Source organism: Podarcis cretensis (genome assembly GCF_951804945.1).
Source record: "Podarcis cretensis genome assembly, chromosome: 4".
NCBI classification, from domain to species: Eukaryota; Metazoa; Chordata; class Lepidosauria; order Squamata; family Lacertidae; genus Podarcis; species Podarcis cretensis.
In genome coordinates, this window is record NC_137173.1 from 56,258,277 (window position 1) to 56,279,212 (window position 20,936).

General features: G+C 43.6%; 1 long non-coding RNA gene across 1 annotated transcript in view; it reads left to right on the forward strand.

Annotated features, from left to right (window-relative positions):
* The first annotated feature begins 17,161 nt into the window (after positions 1-17,161).
* LOC307215612 overlaps positions 17,162-20,936 on the forward strand; it is a 44,485-nt gene continuing 40,710 nt past the window's right edge. The window contains exons 1-2 of the long non-coding RNA XR_013838588.1: positions 17,162-17,953; positions 18,713-19,409. This is a non-coding gene — a long non-coding RNA (uncharacterized lncRNA). The remainder of the gene's footprint in view (positions 17,954-18,712; positions 19,410-20,936) is intronic.

Here is a 20,936-nt window from a genome sequence, read left to right on the forward strand (position 1 = left end):
GTGTCACACCAAAAATCTCCATGTGTGGCTAAGACATAAGGGGAAATGTCCCCATTGTGTGGCAGACTCCCTCACTAAAAATGGGAGTGAGGCAACATAACTGGATCAGGGTGATTTAGACTTAGAAACGATTAATTCAGAAACTCTTTGCATGTGGTAGCATTTATTATAATTCAGTAACAAGAACTTTTATTCTGCAATGCAGGAATCTTTCACCCAATGACGGGCTTGAACCCATGAACCTGCTCTACCGACTAAGCTATCCTATTTCTTGAATTGGGAATAAATTAAAGATGAGGCACAATGGGGGAGAAACTGGAATTTTATTAACAAATACTCCATGAGGGATAAAGCTTAGTGGTTTATTGAGTAAAGGCACAGTATTTAGTTTCAGTCAAAACATATTTTACAGATGTAATTAAGAACTTCTAACCTTCCTCTGTAAGACTGTTTCTATAAATCCAATTCCTCCTAGAATAGCTATTTGTTTGCCTCTGAAATGCCTCTAGCCCTTTCCTAGGATATTTTCTTTTCCTTAAGGAGCTTAAACTGGTTTGTCATGCCTAACATACCCCCACCCACCCCAGCTACTTCCCTAGCCAGGCCTATCTGGCAATCAAACTGTCATTTTGATTCTTACTCTTCGCTCCCTGCTGATTGATTGTTTCTTCACACTTCCATGATTGGTTACAGGTTCTCCAGGAGGATAACCCAAGTTCTGTCCATCACACCCAGCACCTGCAATTAATGAACGAAAACAGAAAGTGTAGCTGCATGTGCCAGTTCAGTTCTAAGGATATTGAGTGTAATGTACCTGTAGTGTGTTTCTGCCAGCACTAGGCATAGCGTGCCCTCACAGGTCTTACCTTGCCAGGTGACCTGCTGTTGCCCAGAAAAGGGGCAATAATGCTCCCCTGTCCGTATTGATTGATACCTCATGTTTCTGTGGATTGAGCCAAGAGGATGGAAATAATTTCTATTGCTTCCAATGAAATTTCATGGGAATCTCATGGGAACATTGCTGGGTTTTGCACATTTACCAAAAGAATTTTGAATTCAAATTGCCAGATAAAGTTGGCTACTTGTGAATTAAAATGTTCAGTTATTTTAATTCATTTTAAATGCAGCCATTGGTGTAATTCATATTGGGCTTGAGTTTGTTGCTAGATCTAGGGATGGGTAAATCTGTCAGTTTAGGTTTCGCATTTTTCCAGTCTTAAGTTAAATTCTCTACATTTCCAGTTCGCCTCTTTTTTTAATGAAAGCACTTTGGTATGCATTTCTCTTAATATACACGTTTGCATTCAATTTCCCCTAATATACAAATTTTTGCAACACAATTTCCCCTAATATAATGCATTGTTGCAAGTTGTTTTCACTAATATATGCAATTTTATGCACACATAACTCTAGTATAGACATTTTTTTTAAAAAATGCTTGGCTGCCTTGCAAAATTCAGAGAAGGGCAAATTTTGAAAGACTGCTGTATTTTGGCTCTCATATTGATTTAGAAAGAGCAAATTAGGTAGATTCATCTTTAAATGAGAAATGAATCAAATTCCTCCAGCACCACAAGATCCATTTGATATATAAACTTCCTCAACGTTGGGAGTACAATCCAGAACAATGCAGAACAAATGCTCATCTGAGGTGGACTTTACTCTTGGTTTTCAAATGTAACAAGAGTTGATGGTTTCCCTACGACATTTTGCTTGAACCCCCTGGGTCTGTTACAGCATTTGAACCATTAACTTTGCTATTAACTACCACAAGCATAGCAAGTGAACACGGCTGGCAATAAACGATCTCTCTCGGGACCTCTCTAGAGATTAACATGATCATCTCCACCTCAGATGTAATGAGCGAACAAGTACTAAATCTATTTTATTTTCACTCAAACTATTCCCTCTCCATCCGCTCCCCAATTCATAACTCCTGCTAATATCTTCGCTGACATATTTACACTGCTGAATCCAGGCAGCCAAGATATTTTGGAACAAATTCAAAGCAGTCAGCAAACTGATGTATTGCCTCCTGAAGCAGATTATACAGTAGCTATTTGGAAGTCCATTTCAGTAAACAGATCTGATAAAAAGCCTGCTGTGCAAGAAGCCCTATATATTCTGTGCATTTCCAATCTGTGCAATTACTCAGTCCTTTTGTAGTACCCATGTATACCCAATGGCCTTGGTTCCAGCTGGGTCATTTAGTTCCCCCAAAGCATGACCATCAAAGGTCCATACATAGAGCAAAGATTTTGTAGTTGCCAAGGCACAACCTGTTCACACAGTATCACCAGATGCATCCATGGTGGGGCTCTATGCCCATGGATTTCCACTTGAGCTGGAATTCCTGTGGTGAAGGGTTCCAGCCAAGCAACATGGCTTTCCCTCTCCAGATGTCCACATTCCAACACATGGACACTGGGGGAAGGAATACTGCATGACACTGGAGTGTAGGGTGAGCCCCATGGGGATCCCTTCATGTGATTCAGACATTAAAAGCTAAAGGCCCATGAAATGTCATGCACAAGAAGGTGTTGAGTTCTAGTCCTTCTCTCTCATGCTGTGTTCCCCAAAACTCATCCTATTATAACTGTGTCACAAACCTCTCACCCCAACCTTCCCTACTATGGTATATTTGTGTGATGACGACGACGACTGATTAATTGATCACTGATTAATCGCTTGTTATCTAAGAAAAGAAGAAGAAAGAATTCAGATAAAACATTAACATTTTTATAATTCAAATAATGACTTTCCCCAGCAACAGCACACTAACAATAAAGCACAATTAACCCAGTTCTGCAAAGACCTGGGAATGTTTTTACCTGGTGCTGAAAGTGCCAGGCAGACCTCACTGGGAAGAGCATTTCACAGATGGGAATCCACAGCTGAAATGGCCCTCTCCCTTGTCACCACCCTCCAGGCCTCCCTCAAAGGAGGGATCTGGAGAAAGGCTTCATGTGAAGATTTAACGGGCTGGATAGGTCCATACTGGGAGAGGCATTCCTGTAGACCAGTGGTTCTCAAAGGATATGGTGCACCATACTGGTGTGGCAGGAGAGGATGGCAAGTGTGGTGGTAAAATTCAAGAAGAAGCAAAGAAACATTTAAATATTTCAGCATAGTATAGTATAAAAATATTTTTTTATTTGTAGAATATGGATAGATATCATTGCAAAATGAGACCAAGAGCACCAACTGATACTGCAAGCTCACACCTTTCATTGAGTTTATATACATACTTAAGATACATATGTAAGAGGCTCATTGATAATTATATTTTGGGGATGATTCATGTTTTACATTTTCTGGATATCCCATGAGGATATTATAAAGCTGTTGTGTTCTGTGTTATAAATCAAACACTGCTAAGAGTTGCCTCTTTTTGTTTTCCAATGTATTTCTTATCAATAAAAAAATAATGGTGTGGCGTGTGCAAATTTTTATTCTGAAAGTGTGGCCCAGAGGAGAAAGTTTGAGAACCACTGCTGTAGATATTGAGCCGTAAAGCGCTTTAAAGGTCAAAATCAGCACTTCAAATTGAGCTTGGAAGCATACAGCTTGGAATTATAATTTTAGTAATTACCGGTACTTCTAAATTTGCATTTATACATACAAAATACTCCAGAGCTTAGGGTGGGGATACAAGCAGGGAGATAGCCTGAACACGAGTAGAGGAAAACTCTGGTCAAATGCAATCGAACACTGGTGAGGGCTCATCATTGAGCCTACCTAGCGGCAGTGAAGGCAACAAAGAAAGCATACTTTGCTGCCTCCATTGCATTCTCATTGTGCCAACTAGCAGAGCTTTTCTGGGTAGCACAAGGCCTTTTGCAGTCTGGCTCAAAGGATGTGACAGATCCGATAGTAGTTCACTGTGACTGGTTTGTAAAGCACTTTGAGGATAAAATCACTTGCATCCACTAGGATCTTGACTCCAATGTTACAGCAGATGAATCTCAAGGGGCGTCCAGAGCACTGATTAGTCTTGTTGCGTTTGATGAGTTTCAGTTAGTAAAGCTCAAGGATATGGACAAGGAGCTTGGATTGGTCAGGGCGACTGCTTGCACTCTGGCCTCCCCTGTCTTAAAAAATTAGCAGGGAGGGGACATCTGGCTGGGTCAGGGAGGTGATTAATATCTCCGTGCAAGAGGGGTTGTCTTTGCCTCCTTGAAGAAGGTAGCGATAAGACCAATCCTTGAGAAGCGCTCCATGGATCCAGAAAATCTAAGTAAGGTAATTACCGGCCAGTTGCCAGGACTGCACAATGTCATCTGTAAGTAATAAAGGGGTGGGAAACCTGAAACTGTTCAGTTGCTGGACTACAACTCCATGAACCTCATCCATTGGCCAATGACACCTGGTTCCCCACACCTGAAGTAAAAGACAGCTATAAGGGAGCATGAAAGAAACAATGTATAAAAGCAAATACAGAATCTGGGGTAAAGAACCACAAGATGTGCCAGACAGAGTATGTTCTTTTCCTTGTCAGGGAGCAGCTGCAGCAATCCAGGTGGCACCCAAGCAGCCAGAGGGCTCTTCCCAGTTCAGTAGTAGGTCAGTCAGTATGGATCACAGCCAAGAATGCAACCTGGGCTTCTAATATGGAGTTTGATGCTACTGCAGATCCAGGATTTGAGCTCAAACTCAACCAAGAATTCTTAGCGATGACGTGGCTTTTCCACTAAGTGAAACTTACTCACTAATGGATACAACAAGGAGGTGTTAGGGAGATCCCAATTATTCTAGAAACATTTGCATATTTTAACACCACTATAATTAAAAAGGGACGCAGGTGGCGCTGTGGGTTAAAGCCTCAGCGCCTAGGGCTTGCCGATCGAATCCCTGCGGCGGGGTGCGCTCCCGCTGCTCGGTCCCAGCGCCTGCCAACCTAGCAGTTCGAAAGCACCTCCGGGTGCAAGTAGATAAATAGGGACCGCTTACCAGCGGGAAGGTAAACGGCGTTTCCGTGTGCGGCTCTGGCTCTGGCTCTGGCTCTGGCCAGAGCAACGATGTCACGCTGGCCACGTGACCCGGAAGTGTCTCCGGACAGCGCTGGCCCCTGGCCTCTTAAGTGAGATGGGCGCACAACCCCAGAGTCTGTCAAGACTGGCCCGTACGGGCAGGGGTACCTTTACCTTTACCTATAATTAAAAAACAAAACAAAACCTTAGCAGTGCTCCATAGATAGCCATAATTCTGCTAAACTAGCTGAGGAGCTTTTAAACAAAACCTATTGTGTGGAGGGAGAGAAAGAAGAAAATCGTTACTAGTGACTGCTTTGTTTGAAAGGCCTGTACTCAAACCAAAGTGAAAGCAATCAAAATGCACCTTTCACACATTCAAAATGCTATGGATTTTCTATAGTTAAGTCATTAAACAGTAGGACTAAATATATACCAACTCATTACATAAGACGAGACAGCACTATAATCACATAGAAAGAGGGGTTGAAAAGAAATTCAAATCGGATACGCCTCCGGCCCCAAAATAAGACAAAATGAGGAAATAGTGGTTGAAGCTGTGATTCTAAGCACACTTTTTTTTTTTGGGGGGGGGGAGGTAAGTGCCACTGAAATCAATGGATTTCAAGCATCAATGAAATTCCAAATTCACATGTCTACTGGCATTGAGGTGTCTGAAAAAGTGGCCATGCCCAGTGGTTTCAAAAGAATGGCTTGTCACAGGCATTAGGAAACTGTCTCTGTGTGGTTATTAGCAAGGAAGAAACAGAAGATTCTACACTGGCAGGCATGAGACAGTGACATCCGTTGGTAGAGGGATTGATGAAGGTAAATCAGCCTTCATCTGGCTCCCCAGATCAGATCTGGTGGGCTCCATCAATGATCCATGGAAGTCTGCTGTTCCCAAAACAAGGCAGAAGACCAGATGCAATGCCATCAAAGTGTTTATTCCTATTTGTGGAGAAGCAAGGGCAATTTGATGGGATTTGGGGACTACAGATTATATTGATATTTTGTACTTTTTACTAGCTGGTGTGACTTGTTTGTTTTTCTATGGCTTTTAATAGCATCATTATTATTGCTATGTCTGAAGTGTGTGGAACAAAGTCTTCAAATACACACAGGTTGTTTTCAGTTTAAATTAGCCTATGGAATGGGCTGGTGTGGATCTTTTTTTAAACAGTCTTTGTTTATTCTTCTCCGAGAGGTCTCAAATGGTACTTTCAGATAACAGCTCAACCATCCCCCATGGCCCTTTTGTAGGCAGCCCCTATAGGTTCAGCTGCTATTTTAGTCTGGGAGCAGAGGCTGTGGGCTGCTCTGAGTAACAGCACAGCTAATGTGAAAGCCAGATGCACGGCGTTCCATTCAGCCTGCCTCTGTGCTAACTGGTGTTGTGCCTTTGCTGATCCTTACTTTCTTTTAGTTTCCAGTGGAGATCATGGGGCATCATCATCAACTGTGAATGACTGGCCTAAGACATTTTGCCACTTTAAGCCAGCCCTTGCAGATTCCCTGCAATGTGACCACAAGTGACGTGATGAGGGAGCCACTCTGAAAGTGTGGAGAGCTGTACACAACTCAAGAGTCATGCCTCAGGCGATGGCTCCCCAGATCAGATCTCCCTGAAAACTGTCACTGTGCAGCCCTCCAACCTTCTTCCCAAAGCTGGGGAAACACTAACTAAGCTTTGAGAAGGAGGAAGGATTCTAAAACCTTGTGAGAGCCTCAAACCTCCTTCCCAAAGCCCAAGATAGCGCCCCCTCGGATCAGTACCCAGTCCAGTGAGTGTATACCACTTGCACAGCCCTAAATCCATCCATGTGAAAAGATGTCTCTGCCGTTCAATTACTGGATCATAGGCTCCTTGGAGGCTCAGGAGAGCTCTGAGCAGCTTTCTGCAAAGCAGTCTTCACAGCTTAAAATCCCACTGCCTAGTAAAAGCCAATAGCTGCAGAAAATGTCACAAAGCAAGATGCAGAGCTCACCGGGTGGAACTTCCATCTTGATGACATAGCCAGGTCTATAAAACTCTGCCAGTTGCCCCAAGACATTGTTGAAGCAACTTGTATTTTTTGCCACAGCTGCAAGACGACTAACCATTGTCCTGAACCAGTGCCTTGGTCTTTATTCAAGGTCCTGATTTGGCCTGGCTTTACTTGCCATCTTCTCCAGAATCTCGCACCTACTGACTTCTACCTTACTTAGGGCCATCACTGTCCCGTGATGGGATCAGGACAATGGTATTCAAAGCACACAGTCCTATGCTTTGGGTGCAATGAAACATTAGAATAATTCCTCAGTATTAGTCTATTTCTCCCTGGGTGATTGGAAGAGAAATGAGAGGAGATGTAGCCCCAGCACATTAGACATCTAATAAAATGGAAAAGTGCTAGTTAGTACTTTTTGTAGCACGCAAAAGATTGATGTTCTGTCTGGCTATTTCTGCTCATTTCCAGTATGTCTATGCTGATGAGAGTACGACAAAGGCATACATTATGCATTCCCATTCATTGCCCTCCCATGAAGGAGAGGAGGTAAGTGGCCTTTTCTGTACTCAAGGAAACACAAGTCTCCATTACTGTATATTTTCCTTAGCATCCACAATCTTTCTAAAAGGGCTCAGTTCATGCATATATAAATGAGCCAAGGCCCATCATCTGAATTAAAAGCCAATGCCCCTGCCTTTGACCACTGCACTGAGACAGTAATTCTAAGCAAATAAAGATGGCTTAAACAAGTGAAAAGAGTGTATCACTGCTTGCACTGCCAGCGGCGGGGGTGTTGGCGGGGGGGGGGGACGGAAGGAGGAGGGAAGTGAGGAAAAGAACAAAAAGATTTGGTAAGTCTCCAGTTACTGGGCAATGTGGTATTTCTCCTGGGGACATTCCATTACTAAGATAGACAGCTGGAACATTTCCACGATGAAACAAGCAATACATGTTGAAAAATCACTGACACACTGTTCCTATAATGTCAATATGCAATCAGGGAGAGTTCCTCCTCCACCGCAGATGCAGTGGATGTTCTGCAGGGGCAGGTGGGCAGGAGAAGACTCCACAATGCTGCCATTTACAATGCAGTGGTGGGGCATGTCTGGCATATCCTTGGCTCTCCATGCTTCTGCATGCCGTGCAGCATCTAAGCAGATGTAACCTTGCCAGGTAGGAGGAAGAAACAAGAGATCAGTGCCAAGTCATTTGGGCACCTGAGATGGAAAAATCTAAGCTATGTCCGTTCACCCCCCCCCCAACAGTTACATATTAAATACCCATTTCCTATATTTTAGGGCTATGCAAAATACATAGTTGACTGCCTTAAAAAGTAGGTGAGCTCCACCAGGCTCAAACTGGATTGGGACTGGCAATTACGAGTAAAAGAACAACCAGGAAAAACCAGTTCTAAATTTGCTTGTAATTGTTAATCCTGGTGGCTGTCCGGGTGGCAGCAGAGGGGCAGCTATCTTTCTCCTGATTCTTCCTCGCCCTCTTTCTCTCTGTCAATCACAGGGCGCTTCCAGATGACCGGTTCATAGAGCACTCGTCCCAGTTTGCATGCACAATGCTTATGTGGATTTTAGATCATATCTGGTCTGTATTGAGTATTCCATCTAATTTGTTTGCTGAGCATTGAGCATTTCTCTTGTTAAGCTTGCAGGGTGCTCATACACCTTCCCACCTATTCATTCACCCCACACTTTTCAATGCATTTCCCCATCACTTTCCAAACTGCAAAATAGTCCCATTCTCTTTTAAAGCCCTTTGATCTGCTTTAATTGTGAATCCCTATAGTTCTTTGAATCCCTCCAACAAAACAGTGTCGGCCTGGAAGCACTCTCAGTCTTTCCCTCTTATCCCCTGGTAAATGCGGAGAGAGAGAGAGAGAGAGAGAGAGAGAGAAGGGGGTGAAAAGGGAAGGAGAGAAGAGACCACATATGAGCTCATCACATCCCTGCTGCTGCTGTCATCACTGCAGCAGCTCACAGGGAAAGGTGGAGACATTGTAATTTTAGACTTAATCCAGTTACTGAAAGAAGGTGCTTGCTGGTGGCTGCTTTCATTATTGTCTAGAGTTAATTAATGCTAAAGCAGGGCATCTACTTGCATTAGATATGGTAGAAGTTGTGGGCACTAATTAGATGACATAATCCATTATGCATCTTTGAAATTCTCCTGTCCAGGATCCGCTATAGGGAAAGCATTTGGCAGGAACCACGGTGGTTTCTCCTGATACTTTGCACGAGCCACTCACTGCTGGAAGTATACTTAGCCTGAGCTTCTATAGCTCCCTCAGGTTTCTTGCAATGGTGCGCACTCACTGCTCAGAGCAAAGCCAACATGAACACATAGTCTTGGGGCAGGTGCAGAGTTGCAGTTGAACTTCTTGGTAACAATCAGGGATGATGGGGGCTGTAGTTCAACAACATCTGGAGGGCCCCATCCAAATTAGAACTCACTCTGCTGCAATTTCCCCAGCACTTTTTAGAGCGTATATGATGATATAGTTTGCAGGTGGTAGAATTATAGCATCATAGAATTGTCATGGGTCATTTAGCCCAACTACCTGCAATGTAGGAATCTCAACTAAAGCATCCATATAGAAAGTAACATATAATTAAAAAGTTAATCTCGTAATAATGATTAAGGTTGGAAGATGTAGAAGTTTCAGAAATTCACATTTCAGACCTGATTTCTGTACTAAAGACATTTCTAGCATCCAAATTCTATTTCTGAATATATGTAGACTTTTGTGGAAAGTAAGTATGTAAACCTGAATTGAGATCAAGAACTCTCATCTCCTTGTTCTGTTTGTGTGAGATAACTGGCCTCATATAACCAACATATTAATTCTAATTAACACACGAAAGGGTTACTGCCAATGAGCAAGTTGTCCTGCCAGGCTTAGCCTAGAACACTTCCCCTCACCTTGGGAGGAACTACCATATTTTTCGCTCTATAACACGCACCCGACCATAACACGCACATAGTTTTTAGAGAAGGAAAACAAACAAACAAACAAAAATATTCTAAACGAAACAGTGGATGTATGATTTTTGTGGTTCATGCTGTGGCCACAGACATGTGATCTGACAGTGAGTCTGGAGTAGCCCAATGCAAATATCCTGAGGATCCATGTGGATCTGTGCTTTGTAACCACGTTTTAAGTCGGGAGGGAAGGAAAAGCACTCAAGGGACAAGGAGCATGCGTGGGGTGGGTGGAGAAGGATGCTGCTAATAATGCAGAAGAGGGGTGTAAGCGGAGAAGGAACACGCGTGGGGTGGGTGGAGAAGGATGCTGCTAATAATGCAGGAGAGGGGTTTAAGGGGAGAAGGAACACACATGGGGTGAGTGGAGAAGGATGCTGCTAATAATGCAGAAGAGGGGTTTAAGGGGAGAAGGAACACGCGTGGGGTGGGTGGAGAAGGATGCTGCTAATAATGTAGAAGAGGGGTTTAAGGGGAGAAGGCTCCTCTCCTCTCCCACCTTGCTCCTTTAAAGCAAGCAGGCTCTGCTTTTCTCCCTCCTCCCCGCTCATCCGTGGTTTAGCGAGCTGAAAAACTTTGCTGCTATGTAGCGAGCTGAGTGGGGAGGAGATAGATAGTTTATTACGGCCATAGGCCCATATTAGAGTGGGGAGGAGAGAGGGACAGAAAGCCTGCTTGCTTTAAAGGAAACAACCGGAAAGGAGCCGCTTACACTCGTGTAAGCGGCTCCTCTCCTCTCCCGCTTTGCTCCTTTAAAGAAGCAGGCTCTCTGTCCCTCTCTCCTCCCCACTTAGCGGCTCTTCTCCCGCTTTGCTGTTTCAAAGCGAGCCACGGAGGAGGGAAGGAAGGGGAACCATGGATCCTCTGCTCACGACTGCAGCAGATCCCCCCCCGCCACCCGTAGGCATTCCCTCCATAATACGCACAGACATTTCCTCTTACTTTCTAGGAGGAAAAAAGTGAGTGTTGTGGTGCAAAAAATACGGTAGGTAATTAAGCCTTCTGTTTAGCCCCAGTCCACCTGAGAAGCTCAGCATCTGAAGAGATTTGAGCTGGTTGCCCCAGCTCAACCGCATGGCTTTCACCAACCAGTCCTGCGTGCTTATACCAATTATTTAGGAACTTTTACCACATTGTAACTAAGGTAAGTTTTATTGCCTGTACAGATGTATGAGAAAGCACATTAACCAGACCTTTGAAGATTTAGTAAGTAAACCAGATTTTAACTCTCTCCCTTTCTATATATATGTATATATGGCAGCAACACTTTACTATTATACTTTCAAATTCTGCTCGTCGTCTATGGAACTGCTGCTTAAATTTGAAGATAAAGGATCAGGTGTTAGGCCTGTAAATATTAATACCAAGGTGTTGTATGGCATAGATCCTCATCCACCTTCCCTCCCACAAAGAGGCACATTCCAAGTCAAATGAGTTCTACAGTTCCCAGCAAAAGAGTATTTAGACATCCATATTCCTCACCTGATGACTGAAGTTTCAGATAATTGTCTGCATGTGTGAACATGCCAATTTATATAGAAATATTGTAAAATTAATGAGTGACAGAAAAATGTTGGAAGGAAATTTTATGGCTTTTGCTGAAATGCTATAAGGAGTTAAGCTTAAATAAGTATACCAATTTTAATGGAAATAAGATTAAAAATATGTTAAGACATTTATATGATAGAAAATAGAGAAAGATGGAAAGGAATTGCTGAAACAATTAATGGAAGTGGAATACAAAGAGGGAGGTGAGAGGAGGTCAATGATACAAGGGAATGAAAGATAGAATATGGAAAAGGTATGATGTATGTTTTTTAAATTGTTTTTGTCTTGTTTGGTTTAGTTTATTGTGTTAGTTTAATGTGTTAAGGTTGTGTTTTGTATTGTTTATGTATTGTATTGTTTTTTCTATTTTTTGTTCTTTTTTTGTTCTTTTGTCTTCTTTCTTCCTTTTCTTTTTTGTAATATTATTTTTTAAAAAAAGAACATGCCAATTTGGATCACACAGCATAGATAGGCAGATGAAGACCTTGTTTCAACAGGCTTTTAAGAACTGGCTGCTTTTAATAAAAGGGTTGGTGCTGTGCTGTTTTTATGGTAATTATTTGTATGTTTTAAACAGGTTTTATATAGGCATATAGTGTTAATTCTATCTACGTTTAATTGCTCTTTTATGTTTTTAGTGATTCTTGTTTTTAATCTGAAAGCCACATTGAGTCTTGTTAGGGAAAAAGTGGGGGCATAAGTAAATATATAATAATATTGATAGATCTTGGGGTCTCACAACATCACCTCATACACTATGCATGCCATTGAAGTCAGTTTACATGTCTGTGCTTTGAGACATCAAGCAACATGCATGTGTGAAACTTTAGTTTGAGAGATCCTTGGTTGTGGGAAGTGACGAAGAAATAAATTAAGTAATCTTAGTGAGTTGATTCTGGTTTCTCCCAGCAGAGAGCTTCAGCTATGATTTCATCACTTGCAAATTCTCATTACAGAAAAGTTATTACCTGTAGAATGGGGAGAAAACAAGCTGAACTGTTAAGGGACTTAGTTTAATGGCAGCGTGAAGGCTCCCTGGAAATATTTCCAGGAAGTCCCTTAGCTGAGTAATTTGGACTTACACAATTTTCCCTAACAACCCAAGCTTGGCTCATTTCCTTTTGGTTGTTATTTCCTGGCTCTCCTGACTAACACATCTTCAAGACCAAAGACTCTGTGGATCCTCTCTAAGGTGTAATTAATGCTGTCTGTTCTGGGTTCCAATGTATTTATTTTTAGATAGGTTGGATCGTTTGAATATCAGCTTCAAAAGTTTGCCTTTGCTTGCTTACCTCACATACTTTCCTTGGGAATCATTATCATATCTTGCTGCCTCTGGGGGATATCCTTTAGACATGAGATGAGCCAAAATAAATGATATGTTCAATGTTTTGTTGTGTTCTAAAGGAAAGCAGTTGTCTATAATGATCAATATATTGCCGCTGCATTTTTAAGGTCCAAAAATGATAAAGATTTAAATGTTGAATAGCAATAATGATTTAAATGTTGCAGTGAAATAAATAATGAACAATTAGCTAAAGCCTATAAGAAACTATAGGTTGTATTCAATGTAGTGCTAATTGAAGGTCCTAGCAGCACATGGATTACTGCTAGCACAAGGGGACCCCCCCCCCGCTTTCCATGCACACTACCTAAATGTGTTCTATGGGGGCCCATGTGCCCACAGAGGTCTTTTCCTTTGAAGTGGTCTATGCCCTTTTATTTTGGTAAATTAAAGGTAAAGGTAAAGGTACCCCTGCCCGTACGGGCCAGTCTTGACAGACTCTGGGGTTGTGCGCCCATCTCACTCAAGAGGCCGGGGGCCAGCGCTGTCTGGAGACACTTCCGGGTCACGTGGCCAGCGTGACATTGCTGCTCTGGCGAGCCAGAGCCGCACACGGAAACGCCGTTTACCTTCCCGCTGGTAAGCGGTCCCTATTTATCTACTTGCACCCGGGGGTGCTTTCGAACTGCTAGGTTGGCAGGCGCTGGGACCGAGCAGCGGGAGCGCACCCCGCTGCGGGGATTCGAACCACCGACCTTTCGATCGGCAAGCCCTAGGCGCTGAGGCTTTTACCCACAGCGCCACCCGCGTTTGGTAAATTACCCACCTGGAAAACAACCTTAGTAAGGTTGAATTTTTTCCCACCACATATATGACCCCTACACTACTCTTAGATACAGTTTTTGTAATTCACACACATGGAATTATAATTATAATATAAAGAGCTTACCTGTACAGTCGTGCAATGTCTGGAGAACAATGTCCTATTCATTGTTCATCTTCAGATGATTTTTTAAAATAAATAAGGGTCTTTTAAAACCTACAACACGTTACTCTGTTTATGAACGAGATCCAAATTTGCGGTACTCCGTTAGCTAGCTTCCAACATAGAGCAGCCCACTAGCCACACAGTGTTCTGTCACTATGCTCTCTACATATCCAGAAAATTGTGTCTGAATGGATCTTCAGCAATGCCTATTAATCTTGATAGCTAAGGCCCCATGAAATGCTAATTTTACTACTACTTTAAATGACTTCGGCAAGCTTTTGCTCACACCATTTGGCAAACATAAAGTGCCAGACAAACTGAAATGTCTTCTGTTGTCTGCTTCTTCTTTTTTAAAGTTTGTTCTTTATTCCAAGGCATCTAAATTAGGAGAATGTAATAGTCATCAACAGAAATGTTTCCCGTGGAGAGACATCTGCATACCATACACCAGTTGAATTCACATAATGCAATATCTACTTTCCAAAACATTCATGCTTTAAGAGCTGGATGGGAATTGCTGTTTTAAAAAGAAAAAGCATGTGTATTTCAAATTAGCCCTCTTACGTGAGCAAAAAAGAGTGGATAGCATTTAATTGTATTCATGACAACAAAAGAAGAGCCTGCTGGATCAGTTCAATGGCCCATCTAGTCCAGCACCCTGTTCTCACAGTAGCCACATAGGTGCTGGTGGGAAACCCACAAGCAGGACCTGAACATGAGAGCACTGTGTCCTCCTGTGGCTCCCAGAAACTGGTACTCAGAAGGCTGTAACCTCCAACGGTGGCAGCAGAGCTTAGCCATCATGGCTGGTAGCCACTGGAGACCTTCTGCTCCATGAATTTGTCCAATCCTCTTTCAAAGCCATCTAAATTGATGGCTATCACTGCCTCCTTAGTTCCATATTTTATGTATGCACCGCAGCTGTATTTAACTATGCATTCCAATAGTGTTCCTCTGCTGACAGGAGGCTCTTTGATCAAGTGGGGAACTCTGAGACCCCATTACCATCTCCCCACTAGTCCAAAGGACCCTCCATCCACCTGAGCAGTTTGAAGGTGACACAGGTGACTGCAGCGAGAAAGTGAAACCAGCAGCAACTGCCCTTCCACTTTCCTCAAACATCAGCGGACAGGTACTGCCTTTTTCTGGATCATTCCTCCTCATTTCAAGGGCATTTCCTTTCACAATATGTTTTTCAGCTCTTAACTTGCTATACACCAAAAAGGTTTATGGGAATATTGAATATTTGAACAGAGGTAGCTGATGCAGTGATGTGCATAGATTGTTTTTGTTCTTTGTATCTTGTAGGGTTAAAAAAAAGGATGGTTGATTTGTACCATTAATGTTATTATATATTTTTTATTATTTTAGTGGAGTAGTGGTGAACCACCATGGAAATGCTTTTACATCAAAATGTGGAGTAGAAACCCATACAATAAATACATAACAAAATAAAGCTATTATGGGAAACTCTAAGAGGTGCGAATTGTCAGGGGGACTACTGGGAAAACCCAGTTCAGCGACCATGGTGTATTATATTATTCAATGATGCTAGTGTTCACCTTGTGAACAGATACGGGTCCTGTTCAGATCATAGTTTGGCTTCCTTGGGTTGTGTTTAGGGCTCCCTTTCCTCCTCCATATCTAAACAAATTGGAATGGAAAATAGATAAGACATGATTCTGAGATCAGTATGAGGGCTTCCACACACTTAAATCTAAACCTGCTCCAAAACCCTTTCAGCAACCTTGCTTTCCTTTTTGCACTTCTTATCCCACCTTTCCTAGAAAGAACTCAAGGCAGAATCCATCGTGCTTCCCTCCCACTCCCCAGCTGCCATTTTATCCTCAGTGTCAGACTGCTTGGCTTTAGCAAGCCCATATGGCACAGATACGATGTAGTTAGTATCCTGTCATTGCTTGTACAGATGGAGCTATTGTGTCAAAACTCCCCAGCATGGACTGTCCAAAGGCTTCAGTAGTTTGTAATAAAGCAGGATCCTAGGACTTGGGGTCACCAACACGGTGCTTGTGGGCACCAGTGTGCCCACCAGTACCCCCCATGGTGCCTGCAAAAGTTTTGGTAAATATCCCCTTTAAAAAACCCACACCACACAAGAGAATGTTTGCTCTTCCTGCTCAGTTCCTATTTGCACTGGCTTAACCTCTCCTACACTGAACATGCTGCCCTAAACATGCCCTACATTTCCTTGGATGGCAGTCCCCACCCCAAATCTGGTCCAAACAAAGAGCTTGTGTCTGTGAGCAAGTTTAGTGGCAACTCTAGTCATCATTGATGGGAAAGCGTGTTTTGTGGTCCTGTCTATTATCCTGATCTCTTAGATGTGGCAGCCATTTTGTGACTTGACATCCCCCATGACAACCATTTTGTGACTGGTACCCACAGCATTTCCTCAAAATTCCAGTTATGCTCACTGGCCCCCAAAGGTTGGTGACCCGCTTTCCTAGGCAAAGGAAATCTAGGGGAGATCTAGGGGAGCACGACTGGTGTGGTCACACCAGGTGTGGAACTTCTGGGGTGCTGAGGGGTGTGGGTGTGCAACTTTGACATACAACAGCACCATATTTTGGCATCACACAGGGCACCACTGAAATTTGAGACACCAAGGTCTGTCACTTTCCTAGGAGGCCTGGAAACAGAAAATTCAACTAAAACAACAGACAATAGTACTGCCTATGAAATTTGATATCTCCCTACCATCACCACCACCCTCACATTATTATTTCGTACTTCACATGAGATGTCCCATTTCGTTGTCCAGATCAATTGGTGAATTATTCCTCAGAGGCTTCCTTTGGATTAACTGCCTTTAAAATTCTGCATGATCAGAGCATATCCTCGCCTTATTGTAAACCTTTCCCCATATCATAGTTGGAATTTATGTATGTTCACGGAACAAAAAAAATGATTTTGTTTGTGATTAGTGAAAGCCCAATTGCCTTTCATATTCCTTTGAATTAACCAGCACACTGTATGCTTTTATTTCTCTCCATGCACTGCTGTCTTTGAACAAGTTGTCCTGCCTAAAGATGGGGAGAGGGCTGTCAAGAAGGAATTGTCAAGGAATAAGCTTCTAGCAGCAAGAATATAATTAATAATCGGGAGAAGAAAAGCAATCTCTCCAACACGCTTTGTTGCATTTTCTATGCAGTGGTCTCTTCCTAAGAGACTACTGAGAGATCCAGGAATAAACAGTTAAGGCTAATGGTTTAATTTCCTGAAATGGGAATGCTTGCTTATGTTGAATTGCTGTGTATTTTTAGCATGGAGTTTCTTGGCAGTAGCTCTCTCATGTGATTGGGTGACTGTGAGTCACATGAGCGAGGCATTCCATTCTGTTGTGACTGTTATTCAAGTAATTGTCATTTTAAACTGCTTTCTGCTTCTCTCTGTGTGTGAGGAAGAATGGCTGCTGAGTGGGGCTTTTTTGGATACTGCTGAGGACAGTGTGTGACAGAGTGATCTGTCTGAAATGAAACAGACAGAGGAAGATCCCTAAATGATAATAGGGAGAAACCTGTGCAGGAGCTCTCCATAAGGAACAATGTGAATAAGCATGAGACTGCAAATATATTCTACTCAGTCATATGTGTATGGCAGTAAGGTTTATATATAGAGAGAGAGTCTGGACACTGCACACAACATGAACTACTCCCACCACAATCCAAGTTGGGACTGCAAAGATGTGTGAGTCAGCTTCTGCCCATGTACCCCAAGTTGCTGTGCCAAAATCAGTCCGCCAATTTCTTAAACTTTTTTTCACCTGAAAAAGAGGCTACTTTTCTTCTGCTTCTGTCATAGGGTGCTTTAGAATTTCTGTATGCTTCCAGTGGGTGCAGAACTGAACTAAATTTATCATTTCAGTGGTAGTGTGTATGTGTTTTTTGTTTTTGTTTTGCTTTCCATTTGTCATGAACAGGTAGGGTAATGGGGAGAAGGAAGAGGATCCTGGCAAGAGGTGTAGCTGTCACTGAGACACACCTGGGCAAGCTGGGGGGGGGGGAAGGAGAGGTTGGGCATAGAAAGTACTCATGGGGAGAGAGAAGACGGCAAGCGGATGGGGGTCAAGTTCACAGGAACCAGAGGAGCAGGACCCATCACCAGAGCCAGAGAGGCCCCTTTCCCCACGAACACAGCGGCTCTGAGGCATAATGGGGTAACTGTGCCCCTGAAGGACCAGGTGCGCAGCCTGGGAGTCATTTTGGACTCACAGCTGTCCATGGAGGCACAGGTCAAATCTGTGTCCAGGGCAGCTGTTTACCAGCTCCATCTGGTATGTAGGCTGAGACCCTATCTGCCTGTGGACTGTCTCGCCAGAGTGGTGCATGCTCTGGTTATCTCCCGCTTGGACTACTGCAATGCACTCTACGTGGGGCTACCTTTGAAGGTGACTCGGAAACTACAATTAATCCAGAATGCGGCAGCTAGACTGGTGACTGGGGGCGGCCGCCGAGACCATATAACACCGGTCTTGAAAGACCTACATTGGCTCCCAGTACGTTTCTGAGCACAATTCAAAGTGTTGGTGTTGACCTTTAAAGCCCTAAACGGCCTCGGTCCAGTATACCTGAAGGAGCGTCTCCACCCCCATCATTCTGCCCGGACGCTGAGGTCCAGCGCCGAGGGCCTTCTGGCGGTTCCCTCATTGCGAGAAGCAAAGCTACAGGGAACGAGGCAGAGGGCCTTCTCGGTAGTGGCGCCCGCCCTGTGGAACGCCCTTCCAGCAGATGTCAAAGCGATAAACAACTACTTGACATTCAGAAGACATCTTAAGGCAGCCCTGTTCAGGGAATTTTTTAACGTTTGATTTTACTGTATTTTTGGTTTCTATGGAAGCCGCCCAGAGTGGCTGGGGAGGCCCAGCCAGATGGGCGGGGTATAAATAATAAATTATTAATATTATTATTATAAGGAGCAGCAGGAGGTGTTATGTATTGAAGTTCTCACTCTGGCCACCAGGGGGTATTGTGTATATAGTTTTCACTCAGGCCCACTTAAGTTAATTTAGGCAGGAAACCCTGGGCTGTTGTTGTTACAATGCTGACAGCCAGCTGCCTATGAAAGCAGGCTGGCTGAGCTATTTGCTGTTCAGTTCAGTTCCAGCTTACTTATAAAGAACTATTTGGAGAAATCTCTGTGTCGTCTGCTATGTCCACCCACTACTTAATAGGAGGTGTGTTCTAGGAGGCTGAGGCAGGCAAGGGCCCACAGCCCAGCTCCCTAGCTGGCCAGGTGGGGCTCATTAGCTCTGGGAAGAGGTGTGTGATTCCTAAGCTGGAGTAGACTCAGAACAGGTGAGGGTCACATGCCTCATCAAGCCCAGATGCGGCAATCAAGACTCAAGGGATGAAAGAGAAGCAAAGCTGAGGTGCTGTGTTTGTTTAACTTCCCAGTTTGGGGGGTCCTAGGAGCTCCACAGGACTGTGTATTTTGGGACTGAACTTCAAGTTCCCTGACCATGGATTGGCTACAGAGGTGGGAACCTGCCTGCCTGTTGAACTTTGGCTTCCTGTATTGAACCTGGAGCATGACCTGTTGGACTGCCAGACTACCCACTAGCATTTGACCTTGGGGCTGTATACTAACCAGAAACTGCATCTTCCCAAGAGAAGGTAGGCCCAATGCCCTGGCTCGCTTTCCTTCCTCCGTCCAAGGCCTCTGCTCAGCAGCTGTTGAGTAGAAGCATCTATCTTGTGGGGTGTGGGTGCTGCTTTGTAAGGAAAGCGACTTGCAAAGCAGCACCATGCAGGATTGAATCCTCCCTGTAGCGGGTTGAATTATATATATTGACCAGAACACATTTTGGTGTTAACAAAACAGGTGCATCAGTTCCCATGATGTTTGAGTGGCTGACTGTGGCAGTGGAAGAGTTTAGGAGGGGTCTCCACTGCTAGTGAACTGTGCCAAGGGTAAGATCCCCTCCCCAGGCTGAGGATCACATTTCCTCATGGGGCACATTCCAGTAGTAGGTGGGGCCAGAAGCAAAAAGTAGGCTGGGCAACACATGTGATCCTTATTTTGGTACAGTGTGCTGCACTTCAGCCATGTAACTTGGCACAATCCTCTTCATTCTCCAACCACAGTGGAAGGGCAAATTTCAGCCAGGCAAAAGCACTGAGGAAATCATGGAGCAGGGACAGAAAGGGGTGTGGACTGGGGAGGAGCCACGGTCTGAGGAGAATCGAGAGGGTCAGAGAGAGGACTGGCAGGCTGCATTTGACCCTCAGCCTGAAGGTCTCCACTCCTGGCCTAGTAAGACATTTAAGTTGGCACCTCCAACATTTGCAAATATTGATGCTATCCAAGTCTGATAGGTTGCAATATGTATTTACCCAGCTTACGGCTTGCAAGGGATTTCAAGATAAGCTGCTCTAACCTTGAAAATGCCCTTCTACCCACAATTTTGGCCATTTCCAGACAGTCTGTTTAATGAGCATTTAGCCTGATTCGTTTGTGGGGAGATGCTGCATTAAAATTATCCTACATGTGTCAATGCATTTTTCTATCACGAAAAGGCACATCTTTTGGGAGGAGTGGATTTGTTTCACAAGAGCTCCAAATTGCCTTGAACTGTGCAGCCTGAATTTGTCAGGATGGGATTTAATCCCATCCCCAAACAGTGGCAGTCTGGAAGCTCTCTTATATCGACACCCTTAGGAGTTTATGTGCCTATTTTGTGTCTGCATGGTCTGTTGTTGGGATGGTGCTGATTGGTGCAGTCTGCTATTTATTGCTGAAATGAACTTGAGCTTGACTGGCATGGGCTTCTTGCATACAGGCCTAAACTGGGTTAGGCATAATCTAACTGAATCAAATCTAGCTGCTGGAAAGGAAAGGTTGGGGAGACGCATTTCTCTTGAACACATTGGTAGCATATGAATGGTTTGGGGCAAGTACCCTTTGGTGAGAGAACCCTAGCAGAGATTTAAAATCACAAAACATGAAGCAAAGTATGGAAATATAGGCTGTTAGACCTTTAAAATATGCCATTGTGAGAGCCAAGGTAAGTCTCCTCTTACCTCAGCATAGAAAAAGACCACACGTTTGATAAGTTAATGGTTTAGTTAAAAACTTTCCAAATGTCAGATTCATACGCTTTGCCATACAGCATTCAGAAAACGTTGCACAGACAGTAAAAT